The sequence below is a fragment of the Mus musculus genome, chromosome 17, assembly GCF_000001635.26.
Source record: "Mus musculus strain C57BL/6J chromosome 17, GRCm38.p6 C57BL/6J".
Classification (NCBI taxonomy): domain Eukaryota; kingdom Metazoa; phylum Chordata; class Mammalia; order Rodentia; family Muridae; genus Mus; species Mus musculus.
Genome location: NC_000083.6, coordinates 43145939 through 43165434, shown reverse-complemented (window position 1 = coordinate 43165434; position 19496 = coordinate 43145939). Strand labels below are relative to the sequence as shown.

The window sequence follows — 19496 nt, the reverse complement described above, 5'->3', positions numbered from 1 at the left end:
GCCTCCACCTCCTAAGTACTAGACTTTCATGTATGCCCCCAACAAGCTTGGCCAGTTGTTTTCTCTTCTTGATTCAGCTGGGTGAAGCTAGCAAGTAGCAGACCCTACAGTAACCATGTCTAGATTGGAAACCTGCCTCAGTTACTTCTTATCTTCATAAAAAAGAAGTGTTGCTCTGCGGACAGATTTAGTTACACCATGAAAACAAATATCAGCACCCAATGGCCTGTGGCTCTATCATAATCCTTGGAAAAAACAAGGTATAAGGGCACGAATGGTCAGTCACATGCTGGCTCTTCAAACTTCTTTCTGAAAGCTATACGTGTCACTTCCGGTCAACTTCACAACCCAAAGCAGGATGCGCCTGAGCCTGTGTTGCTGAGGCAGAGAAGTGAAATCTTCCCCAGAGCTATACAACCCGCCCAAGTGAGTGAATCTGAGCAGACTATGAGGTCTGAGGAGAACCACATAGCTTCTCAGGCTTCCATGTGGATCTATAGGAAAGCTATAATACATTACTTTATTCTACAAACACTAAGGAACTGCTGAGGTACACTTTATGCCAGGCTCCCGTGGGCTGATGTGCTTGGCTGCTTTCTTTCTTATAAACCCAGCCTCTCCAACAAGAACTGAGAAGCTAATTGTTACGTTGTATGTTACAGATCTCATGATCTATAAGGCACAGAGAGCCGGGCTGAGAGGTTACCAATCTGGAAAGAATTTTCAATGAAATCACAGGGCATCTTCAGGGCAGTAGGGCACTCTACGCCGGCAGTGCTGTATACGGATGCCAGAACTGTTGGCTACTCTCCTCTAACATTTGGATGGTTTTACCAATATTCTGGCCAAAGGATGGTACTGTGTATAGGATATGATTTGAATGTGTCTCTCAGACTGCATGCATTAGGAGCCTGGTCCTGGAGCAACAATGTTAAAAAATAATGTCATCTTTAACCCTTAAGAGATAAATCTAAATAAGGAGGTCATTACTGTCCCCATATAGGTCTGGCTCTGACTTCCTTTCCCTATCCTGTTTCTCTCTTTCTTTCACACATAGCCCCCACCCATACCCACACATAACTTCCACATACACAGCACATATATCACACATACATATAACACACAGCACATCCATATCCATCTCAAACATAGACACCCCACATACATGCACATGCAGACACACACACACACACACACACACACACACACACGCTACACATTTACAGACATAGGAACTGACAAATTCTTATCACAGTGCCATCTACAGTAGTTCTTACCACAGATAATACTACTGTTATTTGGACTTTTATCTCCAAAACGATAATAAAATAACTCCATTTCTCTCAAGTATTTTGTTATAACTCCAGAAAATCTAATATAGATGACTCCTTCATAGCACCCACTACTTTTTTCCATTAATTAATTTATTTATTTATTCACTTTACTTCCAATTTGCATCTCTCCTCTCTTCCCAGTACCCCCATCACATAGCTCCTCCCTCATCCTCTTCTCCTTTGAGGGGGGTGCTGGGTACCAACCCACCCTGGCACATCAAATCATTGCAGGACTAGGCACATCCTCTTCCACTGAGGCCAGACAAGACAGCCCAGTTGGAATAGGATCCACAGGCAGGCAGTTAACAGGGTCAAGGACAGTCCCTGCTCTAGTTGTTGAGGGACTCTCATGAAGACCAAGGTGCATATCTGCTACATAAATGCAGGATGCCAAGGTCCAGCCCATGCTCGGTTGGTGGTTCAGTCTCTGGAAGCTCTCAAGAGTCCAGGTTAGTTGACTCTGTTGTTCGTGTGGAGTTCCTATCCTCTCTGTGTCCCTCAATCTTTCCCTCAACTCTTCCACATTTTCCAAGTTCCGTCTAATGTTTGGCTATGAGTCTCTGCATCTGTTTCAGTCAGCTGCTAGGTGGAGCCTCTCAGAGGACAGATATGCCAGGCTCTTGTCTGCAAGCATAACAAGAGTATCATTAAATCTTAAGGATTAGTTCCTGCCCACGGCACGGGTCTCAAGTTGGGCTGGTCATTGGTTGGTCGTTCCCTTTGTCTCTGTTCCATCTTTGTCCCGGAACTTCTTGTAGGCAGGACAAATTTAGGGTCAAAGGTTTTGTGGGTGGGTTGGTATCCTTTTCCCTCTACTGGGAGGTCCTGTCTGGCCACAGGAAGTGACCATTTCAGACTCCATATCCCCCATTACAAGGAATCTCAGCTAGAGGCCCCTCATAGTCTACCTGGAGCCTCCCCTGTCCCAGGTCTCTGACACATCCTAGAAATGATATGGCAGCCTCCCCACCCCCACCCCACTCCCACCTGCCACAAATTTCCATTCACTCTCACAGCCCCCTTTCCCCTTCTCTCCCTACACCTGATGACCAACTCCCCATTTCCCTCCCCAGCCCCTCTCTCAACCAGTTCCTTCCCTCCATCCCCTCCAATGACTATTTTGTTTCTCCTCCTTTACTGGCTGGTTTTATGTGCCAACTTGACACAAGCTGAAGTTATCACAGAGAAAGGAGCCTCCCTTGAGGAAGAAATACCTCCATGAGACCCAGCTGTAAGGCATCTTCTCAATTAGTGATCAAGCGAGGAGGGCTCATTGTGGGTGATGCCATCCCTGGGCTGGTGGTCCTGACTTCTATAAGAAGGGAAGATGAGCAAGCTAGGGGAGCAATCCAGTAAGCAGCACCCCTTCATGGCATCTATATCAGCTCCTGCCTCCATGTTTCTGCCCTGTGTGAGTTCCAGTCCTGACTTCCTTTGGTGATGAACAACAATGTGGAGGTGTAGCTTGAAAAAGCCCTTTCATCCCCAACTTGTTTCTTGGTCATGATGTTTTGTGCAAGAATAGAAACCCTGACTAGGACACTTTCTCAGTGAGATTAAGCATCCTCCCTTGAGCCCTCCTTGTTATTTAGCATAATTGGGTTTCTGGTTTATAGCTTGGGTATCCTGTATGTATACTTATGGCTAATATCTACTTATAATTTTGGAGCTGGGTTACCTCATTCAGGATGATATTTTCTAGTTCCATCCATTTGCCTGAAAACTTCATGATGTCCTTGCTTTTAATAACTGAGCAATGTAATTGAATCGAAGACAGAGAAATAAACTCACACATGTATAGACACTTGATTTTTGACAAAGAAGCCAAATCCATACAATGGAAAAAAGAAAGCATCTTCAACAAATTGTGCTGGTCCTACTGGATGTCTGCATGAGGAAGATTGCAAATAGATCCATACTTATCATCCTGCACAAAACTCAAGTGCAAGTGGATCAAAGACCTCAGCATAAAACTGGATACTCTAAAACTAATAGAAGAGAAAGTGGGGATAGCCTTGAATGCACTGATACAGAAGAGAACTTTCTGAACAGAACACAAATGGTTCAGGCGCTAAGATCAACAGTTAATAAATTGGACCTCATGACACTGAAAACCTTCTATAATGCAAGGGACATAATTAATAGGAGAAAAAGGCAGCCTACATGATGGGAAAAGACCTTCAACAACCCTACATCTGACAGAGGACTGATAAATAAAGAACTCAAGAACTTAAACACCAAGAAAACAAATAATCCAATCTTAAAAAATAGAGTACAGAGCTAAACAGAGAATTCTCAACAGAAGAATCTTTAATGTCAGAGGAACATTTAAAGAAATGTTCAATGTCCTTAATCATCTGGAAAATACAAATAAAATGACTCTGAGATTCCACCTTACATCTATCAGAATGGCTAAGATCAAAAACTCAAGAGTTAGCAAATGCTGGTGAGGATGTGGAGCGAAGAGAACATTCCTCCATTGCAGGTGCAAACTTGTACAACTGCAGCCTCCCCACCCCCAGCCTGGAACCTGCTGGCTCAGGGGTGGAGTTTCCCGCTCATTCATTCTGCCACGCCCACTGCTGGACCGTGCTGCTTTGCTGCTTGGAGCCACACACGTGTTCACCCTGCTACTGGACTCCAAGACCAGTTGGCGGGAATCGGGTTCCCTCCCCCTTCCTTTATAACTGAATGTCAGAACTAGTAAAATTGAGCTTTGAACAGGATGAACTTGTCTTGGCTCCGTTTCTTCTTTCTCCCCGACTAGTTCCTCCCTTAGCTCGAGTGGCCATCTCAGTCACGTTCACGTTGCGAGCTGCTGGCCGGCCACAACAGTACAACGACTCTGGAAATCAGCTTGGTGATTTCTCAAAAAATTGGGAATAGTTCTACCTCAAGACCCAGCTATACCGCTCCTGGGCGTGTACCCAAAAGATGCTCCACCATACCACAGGGATACTTGTTCTACCAGGTACATAGCAGCTATATTTGTAATAGCAAGAAACTGGAAACAACCCAGATGTTTCCCAAAGAATGGATCAAGAAAATGTGATTCATTTGCACCTGCTATTTTTTTTAATCTCACACTTTTATGACTTACACACTTTTATAGGATAGTCTCTGAATGTCTCATGAAAAGTCAAGAAATGCATACTACACAAGTATAGGGAAGAGATTAAGCATGGAGTTTGCTTTCACAGGGCGCATCATTCAGGGAGGATCCTTACATTAATTGGATTGCAATCAAATGAAACTATAAAGACTTGTGCAGAACTCCATACAAGTTCATAACATCCAGATCCAGCCACATATTTCAAAGGCTCCCCAAGGAAATGGAAAACAGGTTGGGATCTGAAGAAACAGGACAGGAACTTATCTGATGGAAGGTGTTAAAAACAGAGAACAAACACACATCGAAATCCACAAATCCCTACCACAATGTCACCTGCCTCCAAGTCCTCAGACAGCATTGTTGTTATTTGGACTTTTAGCTCCCATGTGCTGGACTATGGGATGGTACCAGGAGTCTGAGAGCTGCAATTCACAGTGGCCTACTGTGCTCTGACAAGTTGCAGTAGTCAAGTCCCATCCCTTCCCACAGTCACCAACTCAGTCCAGAGAGAGAGAGATGCATAAATCTGATATCTTTCCCCAGCATTGTCTAACCTGGCCAAAAAATGTGTATGGGATGTGTGTGTGTATCTTTCTCTCTCTCTCTCTCTCTCTCTCTCTCTCTCTCTCTCTCTCTCTCTCTCTCTCTCTGTGTGTGTGTGTGTGTGTGTGTGTGTGTGTGTGTGACTTTATTTGAGGAGAAGGGCTCACGTGCCAATTTAAATGTGTACAGATCAGAGTCTGTTTTCTCCTTCTTCCTTGTGAGTCCCAAAGATTGAGCTCCCACCATCAGGGTTGGTGGCAAGCCTTCTCTACCCACTAAGCCATCTTGTCAGTCCCAAAACTGACTCTTTAAATGACAATGAGAAAAAATATTGGTAGGGAGAAAGATCAACGTTTTATAAACATGTGCCCTCCACAAAACAAGATAATTAAGATCCTGATATAAATTAGCTCTATAGAAATGATTGTCAAGGAAGGGAGGAAACAGAGACCAGCAAGGTTAAGCTACTTGCTCTTGGCGACACAGGTAATAAGGAATTGCATCAAGCTATGGTACCCTCCTCTCCCTGGTAATAAACCCTGTGTCTGTATTACACCCTGCAGCCAACAACAGACTGGGGGGAAATACACCAGACCAGTGGTTCTTTGTGTTGTAATATCCAAAATGAATTCAAGACCACCCAGTACCTTCCTCCTTCGAAAAACACTTTCCAAACTGTACTTGCAGGCCACGTGCAGAGCCAGATAGGGAAGCCGGCTGACTAAACAAATGTAAAAACATAGTTTTGGTGGTCAAAATGATTAAGCTTGCAACTACCAAAACAATACTAGCTGTTCTCAGAGAAGTAACCATAACAAGATTAGCAATTCTCCTGACCCCTGCCCCACACTGAATTCTGACAAAGACCACAAACCACCCTGAGCTTGTTGTGAGAATTCCCTTGACGTTAATAGCTGTGATGTTAAAGTACTATTACTTTGCTGACCAAATCATAATAACCCACCATGGGGGCAAGCAAAGTAGTCACTGGGCCATAGGGTTACTTAGTCACTATACAAACCAACCAATGCCTGAAAGGGTTACTTGCTACACCAATAAGAACCCTGTTACTCAAATCTGCCCCTTACAAAGGTATAAAAAATGTGATCTTTCTTTGTTCTGGGTCTCTCCTCTGGCCTGCGTGCTGAGAGGGGTGTCCCCAACATGTTGGATCAATAAAAATCCTCATGCGGTTTGCAGCGATGGCGGCGGTCTCTGTGGTCTTTCTGAGTAAGGGTCTTTTGACTGGCTACAACAGTGTGTGTTCTTAAAATCAGCAACATCAATGCCCCACCCGGGGATTTATTATAAATACAGATTCTCCAGCTCTTCACCAGCTAGCTTACTGAAGGAGTCAGGAATCGTAGGTGCAAGGCACAGCAACCTGCCAATGAGCTCTGGTTCTAAGAAGCAGCGCACCAGGTCAGCGTGCTTCCGAACATCTGACGAAGAGACTTTAAACCCCCACTTACTATTTTTAGAGCATTTCTTCTCCAAACACAAACAGTGCCTTGGGGGTTTTAACCTCTAAGGAAAGTGCTTACATTGGTACTGGGAACGTGCAGTTGGCAGCAGCAGACCAGCTGCTGTTCTGCACACAGATGCTTTTTGCTGGGATATAAAAACAATCCGGCAGAGCGCGGGCCCCAGCCCCCAGGCTTGGGGGGCTAACAACGTGTACATTTTCCATGCCCCTGGAGAACAGCAAGCCTCAGAGGAGTAAAAAGAGACTTCCTGTCCCTTTGTAGTTATCAAAAATAAAAAATAAAATTAAAAAAAAATCTAAGGCGAGACTTCAAAGCTCAAAAGAGGGTTCCCACCATCCTTAATAAAGAAAATCCATCCAGCCCCACCCTGACCCCAGACAGAGAGAGTCATCCCTGGGGAAGCATTAAGTTAATCACTGTGGTACCCTTTGGGGCAAAATTAGTAACAGGAACTGTGTTTGAAGGCTCTTGGTAGTGAGGCTTTCCCTGCGACAGGCAGAGGAAATAGTGGAAACAAGACGCAGGCTGCGGGGTGCCTGGAAGCAGCAGGCATTAGGGTTGCTAGTCAGTGCAGTTGGATTGACAGGAGTGGGAGTGTACATCTGGGCCTAAGGGTGTGTCTAAGGCTGGGAAATGCCTTTTGTTACAGAAGGTGGCACGCCTCCTCCTCTCATCTCCCTGCCAAGACCTCAAATAAAATCGTTTCCTCCTGAAAATGCCCATCTCGGAACCTTGGCTGTGCCCCGAGGGAGGCACCGGAATGGCAAAAGTGAGGACATACGGCTGCCAGCATCGTCTATGCTCTAGATAGGGGTCAAATGTCAACTTTCTGCCAGGTCCAGCCCGGATGTGAGGGCTGTGAAGGCAACAACCAAGGAACCATTCCTTCGGATGGAAGTCCTATGGCAGAGAGAAGCTGATGTTTGAATTTTCCTGTAGAGCCCTTGAGGTTCCATGAATCAGTCTGGGAAGGATGCAGGTTAAGTGGGAAGCAGAAGCCCTCAATCACGTGATGACGGAAAAGCCGAAAAGGCTGGGTTATACCCTTAGGAAACCTATTTGTTTCTTGGCTCCCTGCAGGGGCATGCACACTAGCAAAGGCTCAATCCCTTCATTATTCATTTGATCACAAAAGAAGGAATGAGAGGAAAAATACTTTTATTTTTCACCAAGCAATCACCAAGCGCAGGTAGGAGTTGGGTGTTTCTCTTTCCTATCTTGATGAATAGCTGGGGCTTGGGGGGGCTTGTTTTGTTTTTCTTGGCTTTTGTGTATATCCGTTTCTTGTTGGTGGGCTTGGCTTTTTGTTGTTTTGATGATGTTTTGGGTTTTTTCTTTCTTTCTTTCTTTCTTATTTTTTTTTTTCAGCAGGTGCTAGTCACAAAAAACAGCTAGGATGAAAGAATGTACTTTTTGGTAAAAAGGCTTCCAGGGTTGCAGAAAGACTGGATACAAAGACTTAGATGGGCGCTTAGGCTCGATAGTCCAGTCCTCTTCTAGGCGAGCTGAGTTTGGTTTCCAAGGGACACATCTGCCTGTAACTCCAGCTCGGGAGGTGGGGGCGGTGGGGGGGGGGGGAATCCAATGTTCTCTTCCGGTCTCTTAGGGTACTGCACCCATGTACACACACACACACAAACACACACATACTTAAAAATAAAAATAAAAGAATTATTTTTAAACAACCCAACAGGTTGATAGGGCTGGAGATATGGCTCATTGGCTGCTCTTCCAGAGGACTGAGGTTTAATTCCAACATCTATATGATAGCTCATAATCTCCTGTAACTCCATCTCCAGGATACCTAATACCTCCTTCTAACCTCTGTGGGCACTTGCACTCTCATGCACATACAAGCATATGTAATTGAAAATAAAATAAAATAAAGCAATAGTATCATAGATAATATTTTGGTATTTGTCTTATAATGCCCAAAATTAACCTGTAAGCCTTACCTGCCCAGAAACCCAGTAACTTCCTGCAATGCTGGGAATTATAGTTCTTAGGAAACAGCAAAGCATCATGGGAAAGTACAGTGGCCTATAGGTTTGCCCTTTGCCCCTGCAACCCATGGCTCAGGCCATTCTCAGGTGGGAAGTTCTGTGAAATGGTCCCAACTAAGGTCCATCCCTTGGTCAATATCTAATATTTAATAAAGGTTGCTTTAAATTTGGTCCAGAATGTTGGAGTTGTTCCCCCCACCCCACCCCCCGCATATCCCAGAATTAACAGTCTCCCAAATCAACATGTAAACTGTAAAAGACACTTAGTGGAGGGAAGAGAACACTCTTGTCAGGTGTCTGTCCTCCGCCTTTTCTGTTGGTGAGGGCCAGGTTCCTGCAGGCTTGCAGGCCACCTCTGACTCACTCCCGGTGGCGGCAGCTGCTGCTCTTCATCATTTTCTTCTTTGGCAGTTCCATACCTGTATGTAATGAATTTTAATAGTCTTATCCTTCTCTTTCTCCCACTTGAAACCCTTAGTCTCAACGAAGAGCCCCTCCTTCTTTCATGTCTTCTTTTGTGTGTGACTTACTCAGTCTAAGGTAAGTCGCCTGCCTGAGCGTGGGTGGGAGTTTATTTCCTGGAGCATGGGTAACTTGTCAGCTTCCGTGTCACTGCAGAGGATGATAGCTACTCCCTTGGCAAGCACTAACTTCTGTTAGTCCTGAAGGGAGGGGTGGGGCCTCAGGGGACCCTCCCACACACTTGATGAATGCCCAGTCGCCTGCAGCTCTAGTGCAGGTCACCACATGAAGACAACAGCTATGTCAAGCCCAGAATGGCTTTTACATTCTTTCTGTCTCCTCTTCCCTGAGCATTGGAGAGGGTGATAGAGTTGTCCCATTTAGGGCTAATTATGACTCCAGCCTTCTTAATCGCAAATCAAATGTTATTGCTACACTCTTCCTGGGTCTGTCTCCTCAGACCCTTTCTTGAAGTCTGCCCAAGGACCATCAACTTCACAATGGAGAAAGAAAAAGGCTACCTCCAATAACACTGCTGACAGATCAGTCCATGGTCTTCCAAATGAGAATCACAGCAGTTTCTACTAAGGGTTTTGCTCTAATCCTAACATTTCTGGCTACAGGCATGGGTCTTCCCTTGCAGGGAATGAGAGGTGTTCTGGGTTTCACCTCATCTACATCCATCCCCATCACTCAGGTGTTACTGGTTTTGAAGGGATGAAGGGAACATAAAGAGCAGCTGAGGCTTGGCACTCTGAGAGGCCATGGAAGGCCATTGGTGAAGATGCAGCCTCAGTTGCACTTGACAGCCCAGGACTGAAGGGGTCATGAAAAGAAGTTGAGGCTTGGCACCATGGAGAGAACCTATGAGAGGTTATTGGTGAAGCCTCGTTGCAGTAGAAGGCCCCAGAGTATTGGAGATACCAGTACTGTAGGAAGCCAACTCTAAGATGGCTCTGGGCACCAGGTGTGCCATTGTCATAAACAACATCAGCGCAGATGTAAGTCCGAGTCTGGCGCCAACCCCTCCGGAGCGGGTGCATGCAAATTAGGTGCCGGCAGACTGACCAATCCCAGGGGGCCATGAAGCCTTTCCCTGTGCTGGAGAGTATATAAGCAGACCTCCCTGGGTTCCCTAGGTCCCTGTAGCAGCATTGAGGCATTCCTGCAATAAAGGCTGTTGAGAAGAATCTGGCCGTTGTGTCTTTCTTGCTGGTCAAGAGCAGACACAACACAGTACCATGGGATGATCACCAAGAACAGCAGCAACAGTGGAGTGGATCACTCTGAACTTAGAATGCCACCGAGGGCAGTGCTGGAGAAGTGACACCAGCCCTTTGGAGAATCCCAGAAGATTATGTGTGGATCCCAGACATTGAAACAAGAAGCTGTAACATTGAATTTTCCTTGGAGACCCCAAGATGTTTGAGATGCCAGAGCCATGAACTATCTGCTGAGGAAATCTGCTAACAGGGAGTGGAACCAGCCCAAGAGAAAGAAGTTTGTTGCAGTCAACAAAGATAAAAAAGAGGTTGGAGATCTGAAGAGAGTTTTGACATCAGACATGAAGATCCAAAGTTTGGAGTTTACCCATTTGGTTTCCTGTCTTGCTTTGGAGATTACAGTTAAGTGATTGAGTAAATCTCAGTAGAGACCTTGAACTTTGGTCTTAAAAGATTAAGTTAAAACATTGTTGAGACCGCCACAGACTATGAGGACTTTGGAAGTTGGACTAAATGAACTTTGCATTATGTTAGGTTTAGTTATGTCCCATATGTTTGAGCAAGCCTCTGGGGTTCAGAGACTGGAATGTGATGATTTCTATATGCTTGGGCTAGGGAGTGGCACTATTAGGAGTGTGGCCTTATTGGATTTTTATTGATCCAACATGTTGGGGACTCCCCTCTCAGCACGCAGGCCAGAGGAGAGACCCAGAACAAAGAAAGAACACACATTTTATACCTTTGTAAGGGGCAGATTTGAGCAACAGGGTTCTCATTGGTGCTTCTGTCCAACCCCTCATTATGTTTTAATTATGTTATTAATGTTAATAATGTTATTAATGTTTCCCTCATTAAGTTTCATCCACAGGTAAAGGAACCCAAGCTGGGCCCAATGCCAAGTGCACTTCTTCAATGTTACATTCTGGGACAGGAGAGAGGATCACTGGTTGAGCCTACCTACTCTGTGGACACATTGTAATCCTGAAACTGTTCTGAGCTTCCATTCATGGCCAGGTGTGCTCCCAGTGTAACAGAAGGTTCATGTTGATACTTTGAATCTGTGTATGATCCTGTGTCAGGTTGACATGTTTGGAACCAAACATTCCCATAACTTATGGCTAACTGAGTTGGTGATTGAAGATTGCTTCAGGGAAGTGTCAGGGAATTGTTACCTGTTAAGTCACCATGGTTTTGAAGAAATCTTTTTTTTTTTCCAGGACACCTGATCACTTCATCGTTGGGTTCTGTGTTTGAAAACTGGGCCAGCTCTGAACCTGGGTGACAGAACACACTGTGGAGAAACCTTGTCTCTAGGATCTTGCTCATACACTCTTGGCTCCTCTTGCTCTGGTGCGTGCAATGGTTTTATTGTCTCTTGACATCTCTTTTCTCCCCAACGCTAGGAAGCTGTGTTGACAATTGCCATTGTTATCTTGGAGTCAGATCTCCTGATTGTTCTTTTGCACTTGACCTTCTGTTTTGGTAAATGCTGTCACCTGGCATCTAAGTTTGAAATGGAACCCCTGCGGCTGTTAATTTGGGATCTTCCTATCTGTGTCACAATCCACAATCTCCACAATCTCCACAATGACATCTCTGATTAGAAATGACTTCAGGAGCTATTTACTGCTGAATTTCTTAATTATACCAGTACTCATCGTATCTGTCCGTATCTCCATGCTTTGCATTATAGCATCATAATAGAAATTATTAAATAAGACTTCTAGCTGTATGTCATATCCCACTGTCTTTTATTGCCCAGAAAGCATCCATAGCAATGACAATAATGCATTTCCACTTTTACTTTAGGGGAGGCTGCTTCCATCCCCCACATAGGCTTTAAATCATCTATCATGATTCTATTCATGCCAGCCACAGCTTTATCCTATCTTGATAGATGGTAACTCCTGTATCCAAGGAGACCCTGCCTCAAGAAACAGATCCTCCATCATCTAACTTAGAATAATGCCACCTTTGAGGCAAAACTTACACAATCCAGTCCCACTTATGGTAATGGCTAGGACCTGATGTTCCTTTTGGTTTATACCTTCTTCCATTACCAGACCAAGCTCAGTCCTCTGCCAGGTTGTGGTGATATATCCTTAGGGTTTAGCTTGGTGACCAGGAGAGAATCTGGTAAAGCAGGCATGTTTTCCTAACTCATGGAGCACTGTATGGTTTTTGTGGTAGTTTGAATGTGAACTATCTCCCACAGGCATTTGAACACATGGTCCCCTGTTGGCAGAATTGTTTGGAGAGGCGATGGGAGTGTGGGGCTATAACTTTCCTGGAGGAAGTGCATCACTAACAACAAGCATTGAGCTTTACCCAACTTCCAATTTGTTCTCTCTGCTTCATGTTTGCCATTGGCCTTTGCGCTTCCTGCTCAGCTCCCATACCTATCTCCAGCCTTCTCTTTTTGCCATAATGAACTCTTATCTCTCTGGAACTATAACCCAGTAAAACCCGTCCTTCTACAAATTGCCTTTGTCATGGTGTTTTCTCACAGTCACAGAGAGGTAACTAATACAGTCCTGATACATCAGAAGAGCACTGGTGTTTAACAGGAAGGAGTATGCCTTTTCTGGAAGCTTACAGCACAGAATTTAAAAAAAAAAAAAAAAAAAAAACAACTCTAGATCCAATACAGTTAATTCAATTCAGTTTTATTGTTTTTGACATAATCCACTCCTGCCATATGTGTCAAATTCCATTGTTTCCTAACCTGGGTGAGGACAATGGCCCAACAACTTATGACATGGCCTCACTTCAGGTCTTAACCCTTCATTGTTGTTCCACCATTCTTACTATTAAGTCATAGGCCACAATTTCTCAGGCCTCAGGTTGCAAAAGCCAAGAGCATCTTTATAAGCTACCAGAGAGGCCCCTGCCTTTCACAATGAGCTATTAACCTTCAATTAATCTCTCATGTCCTCTTATTGTCTGGTTAATAATTTAGGCGTGCTTAATATCTACCCTATAATTTCTTTATGATTAGGGTCATTTTCCTCCATATTTCTCAGACACCTAGAACATGACATCCACTGTACTATTCTCATCTATAACATGCTTTTCTGGTCATTTCTGGTTCAAGGCCTAATCAGTACTCTGCTATCTGGTGGCAGGTGGAGCTCCTCAGTGCCCACTGGGAAAGTGATCTGGCTCCCAAGACCACCAGCCTGTTCAAGTCATGGATGGCACCAGTTTTCACAGGCTGAGTGATTAGAAAACAGACTCTGGGACAGCTGTGTACATAAGAGTCATCTGGGCATTGCTCTTACAATCCCTGTAGAAGACAAGAGCTCAGGTATGCAATCTCCATTAAGCTTCAGCTGATTCTTTGACAAAAAGAATCCACTTAGAGCTATGAAGAATTGATGTGTGTGTGTGTGTGTGTGTGTGTGTGTGTGTGTGTGTGAGTGGTGCGTGCTTACCTACCCATGTGCATGTACACGAAAGAGGATGATATCACAATGTCTTCCTCAATTTCTTTCTTCCTTATTTTTTGACGTTGTTTCTCACTAAACTTGGAACTCATCGCTTCAACTAGATTGACCCACCCGAAGTCCCTGGGATTCACTTCTTCACCCTTCACACCTCGGCTTGCAGAAACAAGATGCCACGTTTGACTTTATGTGGTTGCTGGGAACATGAATTTGGGTCCTAGGGTTTACAAGTCAAGCACTTTACCCATTGACCATCTCCCTAGCCGTGTGACTGGCTTCTTTACCTTCATGATAACTACTCATCAGCTATATTTTAATCTGGCAAGGGGACTTGAATTTGAATGAGATGACTCTAGTTAAATAGTTTTGATGAGGAGTGACAACTGAAGGCTCTTCGGGGCTAAAGGGATACTTAGGTGTTGTGTTCCATCCCCACCCCTGTTGACTATATAGGGCGATACAATGACTAACACAGGCTGGACACTTTAGAAGACAAACTTCAGACAATTCCCCACCAAAAGGATGTATACCCTGGTTATGGGTTTTTGGTTTGGGAGACTATGTATGCTAAGATGAATGTAGCTTGATGAGTTGGGAAGACACTACATATGAGATGAGCCATGGTAAAGACTGCATAAAGACAGGGGCAGACTTGGATCTTTCCTTTCTCGGTTGCTAAATGACTGAAAAAGCCTTTTAACCCCATAGACCTTCTGCTCATCTAAACAGAGTGGAGGTTGGCACTATCTAAGACATATAAAGAACCGTCAAAACTCAGTGATTAAAATATTAGACTAGGAAACTTAGAAAAGACAGATCTGCCACTAAAGAGGCTATAAAGATGACAAAGTAGTATATGAAAAGAGGATCAACAGCATAAGCCATCATAGAAACACTCAGTAAACATACAGTATGATACACTAAGGAGTTGAGGGGTCACTCAGTGGTTAGGGGCACAGAGGACTCTGCCAGAGGACTTGAGTTCACTTCCCATCTCATGTGGTTCGCAATTGCCTATAACTCCAGCTCCAAGGGTGAGGATGGTCTTCCACACACACATGCACACACACACACACACACACACACACACACACACACACACACACATACACACATACATGCACAAATGCGCATGCTCACACACAAACACATACTCACATATATAAATAAAATAGAGATCCTACCCTACTATCAGAATGGTTCAAAAAATTTAAGGACATCAACAAACACTGGCAAGGATGTCAGACTCATACGCAGCTACTGAGAATGTAAAATGGGACAATCAGTCTAAAAACTGCATTGATGTCTCTAGGAAATCAAACATATGCCTGCCATATGACCCAGAAAACATTTTCCTAAGGCATTTATCCAAGAGAAGTGAAAGTGCACAAAATCTACATATGCATTTTCATATATGTTGATTTTCAATAACTAGAAATAACCCAAGCATCTCACAACAAGCGAGCAATTAGACAAACTACCAAGTCCACATTCAGAAATACTACTCACCAATAGCAATGAGAACAGTGTCGGTCTACACAACAACTCAGGTGGATATCAAGAGAATCATGCTGGGGAGGGAAATTTCAGACTTCCGTATGGTGTTTGATAAAATTTATGCAACATTCTTAAAATTAATCAAAGTATAAATCTGGAGACATATTATTGCTGGTCACAGGTCGGGAGAAGGGACAGGTGGCAGTTGGTTCTAAAAGGTATCACAAGAGGCCACTGATGGGACGAGTCTAAGTTTGACTATGGTGGTTTTCTTTTTCTCGGTTTTCTTTTTCTATGATAAACACCATTACCAAACGCAATTTGGAGAGGAAAGGGTTTGTTTCATCTGACAGGAGACAGATTGAAAGCAGGACCTTAAAGCAGAAACCACAGAGGGATGCCCTTTAGTGGTTTGCTCCGTGTTCAGCTAGCTTTCTTAGACAACCTAAGCGACCTGCCTAGGGAAGATGCTCCCCGTAGTAAACTGGACAGAGAAGGTACCACACACATCCCCATAGGCAACCTGATGGAGGCCATCCCTTAACCGGCAGGTTCTTTCTTCCCAAGTGTATCTCATAGAGAGGCACACGAGTCTCTCCACATAACAAAGTTACAGACAGAGTGGCACCGGCCTAAAATCTCAACTACGCAGGTGACAGAGGCAGAAGGATTGCAAGTTTCAGGTATGCCTGTGTTACAGATTGGGATCAACGCTACCTTGGGCAACTTAAGTCAGATGGAACCAGAAGGCTGGGGATACATCTCAGCGGTAGAGCACTGGCTTAGCCTGTGTAGGTCAGTTTCTAGTATGGCAAGCAATCAATGAATAGCTGAAAATATGCATGTCTAAGCACAGGGCAAAACTATGAAACCTGGATATGACTAGTATAGTCTGTCAATTTTCTGGTTGTGAAGTGGTGTTGTGGTTATGCAATCTGTTGCCAACTAATAAAAACTGGTATGCATATGAATTTATAATTTTCATTACTATTATTATTAGTATTAGTATTTATGTGTGCACAATGAGTACAGTGCCTGCAGAGATGAGAAGAAGCAAGGAGATCTCCCAGAGCTAGATTAGCAGGCCATTGTGAACTGCCCATCATAGGTGCTGGGAACCTGATTTAGTCAGGCTTCTCTGAAGGAACAGAACTGAGAGTGAATGTGTGTATGTGTGTGTGTGTGTGTGCGTGTGTGTGCGTGCGTGCATTTGTGAGTGTGTGTGCATGTGTGTGTGTGCGTGCGTGCATGTGTGAGTGTGAGTGTGTGTGTGTGTGTGTGTGTGCATGTGTGTGTGTGCATGTGTGTGTGTGTGTGTATGCATTTATAAGGCTGGCTTACAGGATATGGTCCGAGTAGTTCAACAATGGCAGTCTCATGATGGAAAGACCAATATCTAAACTGGCAGCTGTTCAGTCCACAAGGCTGGGTGTCTCAGCAGTCCTCACCTAGCTCTGGGATCCTGGAGGATTCCTGGAGAGCAGATGGTTTTCTATCTTTGTTGGGATTCTGAATAGTGAAGGAATGCCTGAGCAACAGGAGAGATGCCAGACACAGTGGGGCAAGCAGGCAAAAAAAAAAAAAAAAAAAAGCCAAGTGTCCTTCTTCCACGTCATGTTATCTGGGCTGCCATCAGAAAGTGGGGCCCGGATGTCGGATGTGTCTTCCTGCTTCAAATAATCTGATTTTAAAAAACTGCCTCACAGAAGTGCCCAGCAACTTGAGTTTTAGATGATTCCAGATGTTGTCTGTTGACAAAATTAGCCACCACGGAACTGAGCTCCGGGATCAAAATATTGAGTAAGTGGTACATATGGTGGCAGATCTGACCAAGTTTCAAGGAGAGAAGAGGATGTCCTAAAAAAATGGGTTAAGAAATGGCCAAGGACAGAAAAAAAAATGACCACATAGGAGTTGAAGAGGTCGGTAGCTCTAGAGGAGGAACCGTGTTGGAGCTTTGTCAGGAAAGTGGTTCAGTAGAGATGATAAAAGGACACAGCAAAAGGAGCCTGGAAAGGCGGGAAGAGCCAGATGGGGTGTGGTTTCCAGCAATGTGGAATGACACTCACTCCAGGGCACTGAGGAGGCTTGGCCAGGGCTTTGACAGAGGTGACTGCAGCTGCAGAAGGCCAACTTAAACTATTCTAGGAATTTTGATTACAATGGCAATTTAGTGCAGGAATAGATTACCAGCAGAGCTGGGGGAGGGGAGCATTCTCTTGGAATAAATCGAGTTGACTGTTAAGAAAGATAAATAACTTCACGTGGGAAAGTATGCAGGAGACAGCTGCAGGGGGGCTGTAAATTGGGTCAGAGGGAGAGCCAGGAACAAAGCAAGTGCAGCAGACATCTGTCCCTGGACCAGCAATTGTGTTTCTCTTGTCATAAGCTGGAAGGCCACATTGGAGGAGCCATCTGAGCCCTTTTCAACTTCCTCTTGTCTTTGGAGATCTCCACACCCATATCAGTGGGTGGCTATTTTCCTAGAGTAATATTTGCATGTAATAGTTGAGTCGTTTGTAATGAACAGAAATGAGCATGGGGGAGATGCTCTTCATTTTTAATGAATTCTTGAGGACGTTTTTACTTTCTCTTATAAAGTCCCCTAAATCCAGTTAAAGTCTAGCTCACTCCTTCTGTTTTGCATCATGCTTTCTTCCACTTAAGAACAAATGTGGAATGACCATGCGGTGCTCTCAAAACAGGACATATATGCATACCACCACCATTACCACCCCCCAGGGAACACTGTGAAAGAGAGGGCCAAAAGGTCATAAGGGCTGCAGGTCAGGATGGGGAGTGACTGTTGTGACACAGTGTCTTCTGGGTATGGCAAGGCTATAAACAGAACATCTCGTCTACTGTATGAATGCATCACCTGTCAGCTAAAAAGCCCATGGGCTATGGCTTAGGCAGGAAATAGAAGGTGAACCGTGGGAGGAGAAAGAATTCTGGGAGAGAAGGAGGCAGAGAGAGTCACTGAAAAGATGTGACAAGACAGATGCCTGGTACCTGAGCTCATATCGCCAATCACATGGGAGAATGTAGGCTAGAATCAATGGTTATTTCAAGTTATAGCTAGTCAGAGAAGAGCCTAGTTACATGGCCAAGGTATTTGTAAATATATTTTGAGTCTGAGCCTTATTTCCGGGAGCACGGAGCTTGGAGGAAGATCCAGGGCTTAACTTCAACATGAGGCCATTACACTTAACGAACTCACAGCAGCAGTGGCTGCTTACACAGATTCATCCAGTCAACATTCCAGGATAAACGGAAGGTACCCCATCCATAACTGAGAGTTATTGGCCGTTGATGTCCCCTGGGGAGAAAGGGGAGTTTTCTTCAGGAATGTGGTCTCTTACAGGTTGCTCATGCTGTGGTGAATGTTCCTACACCTGTGCCCATATGAACACCACTTAGTAGGTTATAAAGAGCAGAAGAGGAAGATCTGACACTTCAAAGGGATATGGTGGGGAGAATCTCGGATAACCAGGAAGGTGAGGGTGGGAATAGATATGATCAATGCATTGCAAACTTGTATAGATTAAAATTTTTATAAAGTTACAAAAGAACAAATAGAGGTACGAGGCTGGGGTGGGAACATTTGTGAAACTCCCTGGAAACAGGGATCAGTGGCAAACATGTCTAAGAAAGGTCCCAATTAATTGCATGCAGTGATTAATAATTACATCAGTGGCCAGCTGAGAGCTACAGCTCACCACACTCAAGCTCCTATTTATTTCTTGGAAAGTATGACTGGAAAAGTTTCTCAACTATATATATATGTTCAGCAGCAGTTGATGGTCAGCCTTAGACCAACAGAACCTGACCGTGGGGCACATGCGAGATGGATGGAAAGGAGCCTACTATGGGTGTCACTCTTCTCATGACAGAGGGCAAACACCTAATAGGAGGACCAACTTGAGTCATGGAGGGTTTGCACGAGGTTCAGAGGATAAAGTCGATCACCGCCATGAGAAACACATGGAAACAGAACCAGTCCGTTATGACAACGGGAGTGTGAGATAGCTTGCTCACATGTGACTGGATCTGGAAACAGAGCAACCAGGACAGAATCAGAGGCGATCCGTAACCCTCAAGTTTCATCCCTATGCCCCACCAACTATGAATGAGACTGTGTGTCTGTCCAACCTCCTGAAAGAGTGCTACCAGCTGGGGACCAAGTAATCAAGCATGTGAGCTTCTAGGGGACATTTCACATCCAAGCCATAAGCCTAATTTAAAGAACCCTAATTGTGTACATTTATGACATCCCCCATCTGGCTGAAGAAAAAAAAAAGGGTAATAATCCTCTAATGACTTGGACTAAACGATTTCTAAATTGACCAGGTACTCTATAATGCCCAAGTCCACCCTGCTTTGGGCTAG

General features: G+C 44.5%; 1 long non-coding RNA gene across 3 annotated transcripts; it reads left to right on the top strand.

Annotated features, from left to right (window-relative positions):
• Window positions 1-7143: 7143 nt before the first annotated feature.
• Window positions 7144-19394, top strand: E130008D07Rik (RIKEN cDNA E130008D07 gene). 3 transcript variants are annotated; one of them, NR_045155.1, is made up of 6 exons: window positions 7144-7665; window positions 8958-9019; window positions 11033-11178; window positions 11382-11514; window positions 13290-13471; window positions 18902-19394. It is a non-coding gene; the product is annotated as an RIKEN cDNA E130008D07 gene (long non-coding RNA). The 3 variants fall into 3 exon arrangements; NR_045153.1 differs by lacking the exons at window positions 8958-9019; window positions 18902-19394 and adding exons at window positions 9402-10565; window positions 13715-16078 and having other exon boundaries at window positions 11021-11178; NR_045154.1 differs by lacking the exon at window positions 18902-19394 and adding an exon at window positions 13715-16078 and having other exon boundaries at window positions 11021-11178.
• The last annotated feature ends 102 nt before the right edge of the window (window positions 19395-19496 follow it).